The following is a 12,591-nucleotide window of genomic DNA, read 5'->3' on the forward strand; positions in this document are numbered from 1 at the left end:
GGAGATTTGTGTCTGCTTTACATCGGACCTGTGGTAGTGAAGCACAAAGCAGCCCAAAGAAATGCCTTGGGCCACAGTGGGGGAAGGCAGTGGAACAGAGAAGCCCATTGTAGCTCTGGGTTGCTCACGCCCTTTGAGAAGTGAGGGAAAAGAGCCAAATTTTCTGCTTGCTTCAGAGAATAAAATATACAAAGCAAACAGCCAGAGGCCCAAAGGGTCTTATAGTCCTTAAAAGAGATCACATCAGTGTGGGCTCTACAAACAAGAAGCCAGAGGCAGACCTAGTATATGTCAACATGAGCAATTGCCAGCTCTCTTAGAGAATTCCAGAGCAGAACTCTGCTTATACTGTGCCAAAATGCCATACATGCCCCCTCCGACACCTGCTCCCTCTTTCTTCCCCCTGAAATGAGATGCCACCCTGAGAGCGCTCTGGACTACATTTAAACCTACATGGCTGAGATACAAGATAAAGTTAAAAGATAAAGCTTTCTACCATTAGGTAGAAACAAGAGTTAAAATTAGAAATTCAATTTAGTTGTGGGAAAATAAAGCGAGTTGTCATCTTTTGCACACGTTAGTTTGTATCTGTGAAATTTTCACCTGCTGCACATACAAGCCTAACAACCATTTTGTTCCTTGAATAGTTACTATATTCTACTTTTGATACAGATCAGAAGAGACACAAAATGCTAAAAGTAAGGATAAAATTGTACCTAAGCAATATGTAATAGTGCCACAAGGGTTATATATGAGGTTATGGGTGTCAGAGAAAAATAAGTTATTTATTCTGTTGTATATAATTAAGTGATACATCCACTCAATTTTCATCACTGCTCTTCCAACAGTAACTATAAAGGATGTCAAATATAATCTGTAGTTTAAGAATGTCAAATACCATTTAATTTCTATTCTAAGAATTTAGAAATTGAATCTTCCAGAAACAAGTCAATTAAATACTCTCAAAACTACTTGGACAAAGGATCAATTCTTACTCAAAATGTTATATCAGAGAAGAAAGTGCTTTAAAAATCCATTACATCATTACAGCTGAGGGTTGTGAGTGAAGTGTAGTGATGATTTTTTAATTTAAAAAAAGCTTTATAAAGAAAATCTAACTCCATTAAGGGGAAAATAAGAGAGAGAGAGAGAGAGAGAGAGAGAGAGAGAGAGAGAGAGAGAGAGAGAGAGCAGTGTGGTACTTTAGTGCCAAGCATTGTCAAATTTGATCAATTTAAGATGTGTGCAATCCTGGTCTTCTCAGGCATCCCAACCAGATTGTAGTGGTCAAGTGGGTAGGCATAACAAAAACTAAGTAATGAATACAACCTTTGGCTTTGAACTTTTTACCCAGCAGAATTGCTGGAATCTGTCAGTGTTGTACCACAAAATGTTCCGGGAATGTCAGCTCTCTTCTACCTTAGTGTCAATTCCCCTACCAAACAGGGTACTTAATGAGAGGTTCAGTTAGTCTCTGTTTCTTGATACTTCCATAATAGTCTTAGTCTTAGGGGGCCATCATCAATCCAGATGTGTCAATTCTCTGTTTCTTATTAGTCCCTTCAGATGCCCATTACAGAAAATCTATAGCTTGTGTGGTTTACATCAAGACCCTTCCTAGAGTAGACAAAGTATACTAATCCTAAAATGCAAAAGGTATTTCCACTTAAAAAGTCCAAAAGAATATATATTCTGATAACATAGATTCATGACTTACCAAAGCCTGGAAATCTTATGCCCACTGAAAGGGTTCTTGGAATAAAACCACCACATTCCCAGCCCTTGCTTTCCCAGTGGCAGGAGTGAGAAGGGAGCCTGATGCTTTCTGGAATTTATGGATCATCACCAGCAAACTCTCTTATTTTCCCAAACTCTTCTCTCAACATTTCCTTCACCTCTTGCTTAATTGTAAACCTGGCTCCCCTCTGGGATCCTCTCATGTGGTGGCTGTTTTTCCCTCCCATATTCCTGGAAATATTGGGCTTGGAAGTAAAATATTAATGTGGGATAGGTGTCCTCCTTGCTTCACCTCCATGTCACTCTCTTTTCCTCCTCCCTAAAGATCTCGGACTTTGAATCGCATATTATCTGTCAACTCTTTACCTCTTATTGCAGCCATACACCAGAATTTAACTCCTGGCTCACTGTCACTCTCTTTCATACTGTTACTGTCTAATTCTTAGGCATGTCAAAATCCAGGTAGATTACCCTTTCAGTACTCTGGACTCTAAGTTCCTTGAGGAACTTCCTCTCCTCCATGATCTTGTCCATCACCTTATGTCAGCCACTCATCCCTATAGTATATCTTAGACCTTGTTATTACCAAAAATTGCAATCTCCATAATCTAAATTTCCAGCATCCAACTTCCTACCATCACCTATTTTTCCAGCTCACATTCTTGAAACTCTGTCTCCAAAGATCTCTGGCCATATCAAAATGAACAGTTTACTGTTTCTACCATCTTTTCACTCTCCCTCACCTCCTCTCAGGTGCTTACATCCTCTTTATCCAGTGTACCATGTTCAATTATTACAATCAGTTCTCTTGTATTCATGCTCACTTCATTATATTCCAGCATACAGTATATATGCTTGCCTAAAGCCTCACCACTGTTAAATCCAACTTCTCCATCAACAACATGCTCAAACCTTATGCTGATTCATCACCAAACATGTCGTCAGAATATATCACCTCTACCATCAATACCCTGGTCTAAGCCACCATCATGTCTCTTTAGATTGTTATAACTTCCTACCCATTTTCCCTGCCCTTGCTCTCTAGACTCTGTTCTCCACAGTACACCTGTTAACATGTTAGTCAGATCATGCCACTCCTCTGCTCAAAACATTCTGATCTCTTCCACCTCACCCGAGTAAAATCCAAGTCCTCACCATGACTTACCTGGGCCTACCAACCAAATATTTGTATTAAGTAAACATTTTGTTGAATGAATGGATAAATGAATATTTATGAACAAGTAAGTATTTTACACATGACATACCCTCTAGAATTTCACTCTCTAATGAGAACTTCTTATTAATTTAACTTAAATTCTGTGAGGTCAAAGACCAAGTGTTGGTTATTTTTATAACCCTATCACTTCATATGATTCCTGGCACAGAGTGGACACTCATATTTCCTTTTTATACCACAAAATATCATATGTGAGGAAGGAAAAGATCTGTGTAGAATTAGCAAACCTGCCTAGGGTCACTTGAGAAAGTCATTAACCAATCTTAAATAAATAAATCTCTGTTGCTATTCATCCTAAAGGATACTGCAAGAAAAAAAACCTGTTACATAATAACGAGCTTCATCAGAAATCAACTCCTGCAATTTGGAGTGCCACCTTCTGTGAATTTCTTTTTGGGATCCATATCTGAAACCCCAGTTTGCTTTCTCTGTCCTTGATCTTTTAATCTATATGGCACTTCTTCCCCAACTGGGAGCTCACAAGCTTCCTGTACTTCTGTGTCAGTTGCTGTAGAGGACAACTGCCTGCTACTCAGAATGACCCAAAAGAGTTACAAAGTAACTTTCATCTCTGTCATGCAGTCTATATTTTAAGTCAAACCATCCTAAATGAATTCTTCTCAGACCTGATAGAGTCTCATCCAGGTAATTACTGTTCAGTATAGTAACAAAAATACAGACAGAAACTTTAACATAAAATAAAAATATTTATGTTTCTTTATTTAGTAAATACTTTTTGGAAGGAAAAATGAGACACTTATTAATAGTAGTAACCCTTGGTAATGGTATAAAGTGTTGTCATAAAGGGTGAAAATGCAGGAGTTTACTTTTCACTTCTATACGTTTGGAAAGTTTAAATCCTTGAGTCTATGAGTTTATGACCTCAAAATAATCCCTCCCAGCCAGGCTTGGTGGTCGTTTCTGCTTCCAGCTTTCACGTACTTCTGATCTGAGCTCCTCTCCTTGTCCTTCCAGAGCCCTTCCTAGAGCTCCCTTACACTTGGGAAAAAAGGTTCCATTATTTTATCTATTTTGAAAATTGTTTAAATTAAGGGAAAAACAGAATAAATCTTTATAGACGTTCCACAAATGTGCATTGTTTCTGGGTGTGTCCAATGGTCTCACCCAAGCCATTTCTTAAGGATAACAGCTAGTATTTATTGATCCTCATCCCAGTGCTTTACATGTATTAACTCACTGAGATTCATAACAACTCTCCAAGGTAGAACTATCTACTCCCATTGTTCGATATGGAAATGAAGACTCTGAGAACTTAAGTAACTTGCTAGAAATAGCAGAATCAGGATTCAAACCATGGCAGTAAGACTCCAGAGCAGCCTTCTTAACCACACAGTATTCCACACTGCCTCTTTTCATACAAAAATTTAAGATTTTTCACAGATCTTCCTGTGAATTGATTCTTTGTAGTAAAAGTTAAGAAATGAATGGATGGCTTTAATCTAGTTCATTGTAAATTTTTCAATGTAAAATTTTAGCCAGCCAGCTAGTTTCCAGTCTACATATTATTTTATTATGAATTGCTTTCTCTTTCTTCTAGTTTATATTATACTTAGGGAACAATTTTACTTCTGGGAAGTGTGCATACAAGTAATAGTATATATGGGTCTGATAGGATCGGGGACTACTAGCTTAGGGCAATAGCTCCCAGTCTTTTAGGTTTCAAAAAAGGATGGTGGTAGTTACAGTACAATGAAGCAGTCCTTCCATAAATGGATATTCTCAATGATCTTTCAAGATTAGAATAAGATTGTTGTAATTCAATATCATTTGAGGCTTTATCTTTCCTTGGAAATTCATGGAAACTTGGTTTGATTCCCTGATTTCAAGGCTTGTAGGAGTACAAGGCCCTTTCTGTATCCTTCCTATGTCTCCACTCAGATTCCTTTATTTGGGCACAAAGTAGTTAAAACCACCAGGAGTTTCCATGAATACAAAATAAAACAAAACAAACAGGCAGTAATTTTACTAAAGATCTGGTGTTGAGCAAATGTCACCTATCACCAGGAGTCGAAGTCCAAGCCCTTCTGCCCCACTGCATTTTACTATCAGCATTTCCAAGGAAACCATAACACTGTCAAGCACTGAATGGGACAATAGTTTACTCACATGGAGAAGAGACAGAGCAAGACCAGCCCCAGTAGTGTGCAATGGTCCCCCATGGCCAGAGGGTACCTCTCAGCAGCCAACACAGTTACCAGGGGCTTGAAAGTATAAATGTCTAGTTATAAGATGAGGAAGTTCTAGAATCTAATATGCAACACATGACTGTAGTTAACAATACTGTATTATATACTTGAAGTTGCTAAGAAAGTAGGTTTTAAATGCTCTTTATGTGTGTGTGTATAAAGAGCATTTAAAACCTGTGTTTTTGCTGTGCAGAAACTTTTTTTTATTGAAGTTTGGTTAACATATAATATTATATTAGTTCCAGGTGCTTTTTAGTTTGCTGTAGTCCCATTTGTTGATTTTTGCTTTTATTGCTTGTACATTTGGTGTCATATCCAAAAAAGTCATTGCCAAAACCAAGGAGCTTTTTCCTGATGTATTCTAGGAATTTAATGGTTTCAATATCTTACATTTATATCATTAATCCATTTCAAGTTAATTTTTATGTGTGGTTTAGTTTAATTCTATTGCATGTGACTATCCAGTTTTCCCAACACCATTTACTGAAAGAACATTTCCCCTTTGTATATTCTTGGCTCCTTATCAAATATCAGTTGATGGTATATGTGTGGGTTTATTTCTGAACTATCAAGTCTGCTTCATTGGTCTATGTGTCTGTTTTTATGCCAGTACCATACTATTTTTATTACTATAGCTTTGTAACACAGTTTGAAATCAGAAAGTGAGATGCTTCCAGCTTTGTTCTTCTTCCTCAAGATTGCTTTGGCTCTCTGGGGTCTTGTATGGCTCCATATAAATTCTAGGATTGTTTTTTCTATTTCTGTGGAAAAAAGTGGCATTGGAATTTTGATAGAGATTGTATTGAATCTTTGATGGCTTTGGGTAGTATAGACTTTTTAAACAATATTAATTCTTCTGGTGGATAAAAGTTTATCTTTCCATTTATTTATGTCTTCCTCAATCAATGTCTTACAGTTTTCAATATTCAGACCTTTCACCACTGTGGTTAAATTTATTCCTAAATATTTTATTGTTTTTGATGCAATTTTAAATGGGATTGTTTTATTAATTTTTTTCCGATAGTTCATTGTTAGTGCATGGAAACATTAGAAGAAACAAATAATTCCTTGGCAGAGAGGATACAACCTATACTTTGTGTCTGTTTCTACTTCCTTCCTAATCTTTTCAGCAGCTAGGGAAACAATTTGCCACGTGTATTATCCACTGGTAATAATGACTTGCACTGGCTCACACTGTACAGCAGTGCTGTAGGCAAGATGTGTGTAAAGAGCCTCATTCCACAGGTGAAGAAACTAAGTCTTTCCCCTATGGTGTGCATGATTTTTGCAATTTTCACAGTTGACAGGCAAACCCAACCAAGTCCACCTATAGACTTTTGCCATCAGGCCTATTTGGCTATACATCCCAAGGTGAAAGAGTACAAGGTCTGACAGATACAAGTTCTGGTCCTTTGACCTGAAAAGTCTGATTTAGTTCTTTAATATTGCAAATAGGCCTTGAACACCTTGGTGTCCTATATCAAAAGACATAAATCTTCAATCCTAATTTTATATACTAATGAGAGAGAAACAATTACTTTTAATTTGTTCCCCTTATAAATTGAAGTTACAACTGATACCAAAGTTTGGGGAGCATGCTTGTTTCACTGGCATCTTCTAATTTAATAAGCCAGAAAACAAAAGGACAAAGTAAAACCATTCTATTAATATCTGGTTATTAAAATCATCCAACCTTGAGGAAAAATTTTTGCAAAGCAATATAACAAAGCAGTTAAGATCTCAGACTCTGGAGTTAGAAAGGATGGGTTAGAAACTCATTTCCACTGTATCCTAGATATATGGCTTTGGGCCAGACATCTTATTCACTTTGTGCTTGACTTCCTTATCTGTATGAGGAGAATAATGATAGGATCTGTCATAATGAGTTTTGATATTTCAATTAATTAATACATGTAAAGTTCAGTGTATGTCCAGTATTATTCATTTCATAAATACTGAGTGCTTACTATGTATGGGGTACTGGGGATGCAGGAAATAAGACTCTGCCTTCATGGAACTGACTTTCTAACTGGGAAAAGACCATCAGATAGAAAATATTAAAAATTAACTGACAAATTGTATAGTTTGCTAGATAATGATAAGTAGTATATAGGAAAATAAGAGAAGAGGGAAGGAGTAGGAAGTTGTGGGGTATGGTGAGCAGTCATGGAAGAGGGTTTCTAAATAATGTTGGAAGGGGATTATTGAGAAGTAACATTTGAGCAAAGGCATGAAGGAGGGATGGGAATAAACCATATGGATATTTCAGGGAAAAGCCATCCAGGCAGAAGAAACAGCAAGTCAAAGGCCATGAGAAAAGAACATTCCTGGTAAGATCTGGGAATCACAAGGAGGCAGAATGAACAAGGCCCATGCAAATAGTAGGACGTGGTCATGAAGCCGGAGTAAGTGTTGGAGGTGGTGGTGGTGGTGGTGGTGGTGTGTGTGTGTGTGTGTGTGTGTGTATGTGTGTGTGTGTAAAAAAGCAAATCATTTCGAGCATTTTTGGCCACTGTAAAAAAATTTAGGGCTTTTTTTTTTTTTTTTTTTTGGTGTGATGGGAAGCCACTGCAGGGTTTTGAGCGAAGAATGACATAATTGGACTTAATTTTTAACAGGATCACTTTAGCTGCTGTGTTGAGATTAGAGGTGGGCCACAGGGCATGGAAGCAGTGAGAACTGTCAGGAGGCTATTGCAATAATGCAGCTGAGAAATGATGGTACTTGGACAGTAGCAGTAGTCATGAAGGTGGAGAAAAGTGCTTAGATTCTGGGTATTTTGTGAAGTATATTCAACATGATGTGGGACATGAAAGAAAGAGAAGAGTCATTGATGACCATAGCTTCTGGCCTGAGCAACTGAAAAAGACTGAGTGGCCATTAACTGAGATAGAGATGACTTTGAGAGGATAGGCAGAAGGGGGAATGACCAGGAGTTGGTTTTGGAATATTAAAGTTGAGATACCAATTAGACTTTGGAGTAGAATCATCAAGTAGGGAATTTTATACAAGAGTTTCATTAGGTTGAGGAAAGGTCTAGGCTAGGGAAATAAATTTGAGAAGACTAAGCATATCAATGGCATGTAAAGCCACAAGACTGAATGAGATCACAAAGGTACTGGGTCCATAAAAAGAAAGGGGTCTTAAGACTGAGTCCTGGTCCCTTCTATCATTAAAAGTTGGGAAGATGAGAAGGAACCAACAAAAGTAACAAAAAGAGTCATAGCTGATACAAAGGAGTAAAACTGGGATGCATCGCCTACTGCTTCTGGGTAGATGCTAATTTTAAACTTAGACTTCCAAATAATTAATGTCCCAATAATATGAATCAACAATTAATTTTGGATTTCATCTGATTTTTTGTCCAATCTCTTCTTTAAGGATTCATAAAGTCCTCCTTCCCATGTATGGCACAAAGACAAGGTGAGGCCTGTAAGTGGGATGTATGTACTGCTCACAGAAGACTGAGGATGAGGAACCAAAAACACAGAATATTTGAATTTGAAAGTGTCTCAGAACCTCCAGGAGCAGTATGACTGCTACAGTTGAACCATGCTAAACTGAAGTAGAGGGGAATTATAATCACAGGCAGCAGAAACACTGGGGCGATATTGAAACTATTGCCCCAGTGGTTATTGGATTATTATAAGGCCTAGGAGTAACAAATGCAGTATTCAGTTATAATTAATAAATAATTGATTATGATTAGTCATAGAGATGAGAACTAAGAAACACACTAAAAAGAAAAAGTGTTTGCTTTAACCAATAAAAGATGCCTAGATAATACAAATGTCTGCATGATCTGTAATTTTTCTATTTTCATCTCAGTGGTTATAGTCATTTTTCATACTTTATGTCATTTTGAATTAAGAAGCTTGAGAGATGTTTTGTTGGTGGTTTTCTTCAATGTAGATTATTAAACATATTTTTGGTATGGAGAAATGTGAAGGATAAATAAGAAAAATACATTGCTAGAGACAGAAAATCTTGTTACGTTTTACTACTACTTGTATTTATAGGACTACTAAACTAGATACACTGTTTTAGGAATACTTTCTTGCGATCTCTGATTATTTTCATAAATAATTTTTCTTCATATCTTTTCCATCTAGACAGGTGTGACTATTTAGCTCTTGAAAGGGAATTAAAATAATTTTTTGATGTTTCAGGACAAATTGGTTCCTACTCACTGGAAAAGGAAGAACTGGGAGCCAAACTGAGGATCAAATAAAGATTTCTTAACTCTGCAGTTCCAATGTCTAAAAAACAAGTGTCAAGGATTTCATTGATTTCTAAAGTTAAATTTCACATTTTATTCTCATTTCTTTCCTATGATTCACTGAAGAAGTGTATTTTAACTTAGAAGACTCTATGAAGGAGTCAACAACAAACAGAATTTAACCCCCAGGGTGGTTTTGGTAAGCATAGACTCTCTATAATATGGAGTAGGAAAATTGGCTGTGTCCAGTAAACAGATTAATAAGCTTTAATGATCTAATGCAGAGAGTGAGCAGGGGCCAGTGATTCTGACTTGCCTGTTTTAACAAAGTAAGAAGGCCACACCATATACTAATCATACTAATGGTATTCATCAATGTTTAGTATTGTTTCTGTGCCAGAGACTGTACTTGAACTCTATCAGCATTACTCCTAAATCTTATAGTAATCCAACAAGATAACTATTATTTAAATTTTGTTAAGATGGAGAAACCGAGGCAAAGAGATTAAGCATTGTGCCCAAGACCACACATGGAAGAAATGACAAAACTGAGGAATGAAGCTGCTCTATTTCATGTCAAAATAGGTTTAGTCATAGCTGGTCTTCTATAGTACATTACTGCTGCAATGTATTACTTTTTTTAAGAAATTAATTTTTCAGACTTTTTGTGTCTAAATTACTTATTTAACTCAGTAAAGACATAGAAAGGTCAGGAATCCAGATGTGAAAACTCAGATGTGCAAAATAAATGTAATTCCTTTATTCTGGTTATAGTATTCTAGATTTCCCTTGAGCCCCTCATGCACTGGTAAGGAGGAACAATTAACTCTTAGCAGTACATACATCCCACTTACAGGCCTCACCTTGTCTTTGTGCCATACTTGGGAAGGAGGACTTAATGAATCCTTAAAGAAGAGATTGGAAAAAAAATCAGATGGAATCCAAAATTAATTGTTGATTCATATTATTGGGACATTAATTATTTGGAAATCTAAGTTTAAAATTAGCATCTACCCAGAAGCAGTAGGCGATGCATCCCAGTTTTACTCCTTTGCTTTTTGGGGTTTTTTTTGTCCAATGTGTTTTAAACCTTAGTGTCACACAATCATTTAAATACCTATTTGGGTAGTGTTCAGTGTCTTAGAAAAACATTTACAGTCTCTCAGACAGCCTTGCCCTGCTCCTCTCCCTAAACGATCTCCATGTGATGAGGGTAGGATGTAGCCTCAGTGGGGAGGTGCTAGGGAAAAGCTGGAGTTCTCAGGCACCAGGTCCTTTGCTTCCTCTGGTCCCTGGGTAATATCCTTTATTTAGCTGCTGCTCAACATTGAGTCTCTGGAACCTGAAGTCTGCTGCTGGTAGATTCATGATCTAGAACCTACTGGCTTAGTCAGGGGCCAGTCCTTCTCCTTGGCTGAGCTTCATCTCAGGCAAGAGAAAAAAGCAAATGCATCCTTCCTTAACTGCCAAGGGCAACTTGATTTTTTTAAGTACAACATTGGAGAATTTTGTAGTATTCTCAAAGGGATGTTACCTCTTTTGTAACCCCTGTTGTTATTTATAACCTCTGGAGCTAGACAAGATTTTGGTTAATACTTCATACTGGCCTGTTAATCATCCAAAATGATGTCAAATATTTGGGACTCAAAACATTTACATCCATTTTACATTTCATTCATTTTATTTCTTTATGTAACTATGTTTTCATTTTGTTTTGTTTAGTGGATTCTCTACTTTATTTCTCTCTGTGCAGTGAGGTCCCCATTATAGACACCAAGAGTTTGAAAATGTATTAAATGAACTCCTTCTGATAATTGTTACTGGTATTATTATATAATGAATAATTTTAATCAGCTGCTCTTTACACAAAACATATTTTTTCACTAAGTGAGCACAGAATCATAAATTTCAGGAATAAAAGGGACTTTACATAGTAACTCATACAAACCTCTTATAAATGAGAAAACTGTAACTTGGAGAGGTTAAGTAATTTGGCAAGTGTTATATTCCTAGCTAATTAGCAGTTTGGTTAGGATTCCCTAGTCCTTCAGAACTCTCAAAATATTAAAGTTGGAATTATCTGTGTAATTTTTCATGTACAGTCTGATTTCCCCCACCCTCAACACAGTAAATTAAGCTCTGTCAGGGCAGAAACTGTCTGTCTTGTTCTCTGCTGCATCCTCAATGCCTAGTATAGGCTCTTGCACATAATAGATGCTTATTAAATATTTGCTATATAAAGGAATGGGCGGATGGGTGGATGGGTGGATGGGTGGATGGATGGATGGATTCAACAAATATGCATGCAGATTCTGATTTAGATACCACTGCTTCATTTGGGACCTGCAAGGGAGAATAAGACAGGGTCCAGAAAAGAGGTGGACACAGAAACCAAGCACTGCAGGAGCCCTAAGGAATGACTCACTGTGGGAAATTGTGTTTCTTCTTCCCTTGGGTCAGGAAGGCAGTCCTGTGGAATGTGGCTGAAAGCCTTATCCCTGGAGCCCTTCGTCAGCCTCCACAAAATCCAGGGCTTAGATCTCCACTCAAGACCTTACACACCATTTACCCTCAGTCAGTTGCATCCTGCATTTTGATTGTTTCATTCTAGAAGGGTGGCTCATACTAAGTTAAAAATACACCAATGTGTCCACAATTTCAGCAGAACAGATGACTCACAGTTCAAATCACATGAAGGGAAATGATTATAAGTCAGCTGTGAACTATGGGTTCCAGAACAATTTAAGGCACTAGCCTGCCTAGTTCAGTGAAAACATTGGTAAAATCTTTACAACCATGGTGCACAATCATATGTAGAACTCATTTCTCAGGCTCCTTAGAATCCTTTTGATGTTACCATGATGTGCTGTAATAATAGAGAAGTTATATAATTGTCAGGTCGAATTCTTTTTCCCACTTAGAAAGGTACCATAGGAGAGAGATGAGATTCCTCGTCCTGTCCTCCAATGTAAACTTCCAGTCATGGGAAGTCAGAAGCCATGGAGAAGGAAATGCTCTTAGTTCATATTAACCACTAAACAAATTATTGCTAAAATCTGTTCTTGTAACCACCAGTGAGAAAATGGTAAGTGCCACTAAAGAAGAATGAACATTTCCCCCAGTGGCATCAGTTGTATCCATCCATTAGATCCACCTTCTCTCTTCCAGGAGGGTGCCCTGGTTGGCTGAGG

The sequence above is a fragment of the Manis pentadactyla genome, chromosome 4 (assembly GCF_030020395.1).
Source record: "Manis pentadactyla isolate mManPen7 chromosome 4, mManPen7.hap1, whole genome shotgun sequence".
In the NCBI taxonomy this organism is placed as follows: Eukaryota; Metazoa; Chordata; class Mammalia; order Pholidota; family Manidae; genus Manis; species Manis pentadactyla.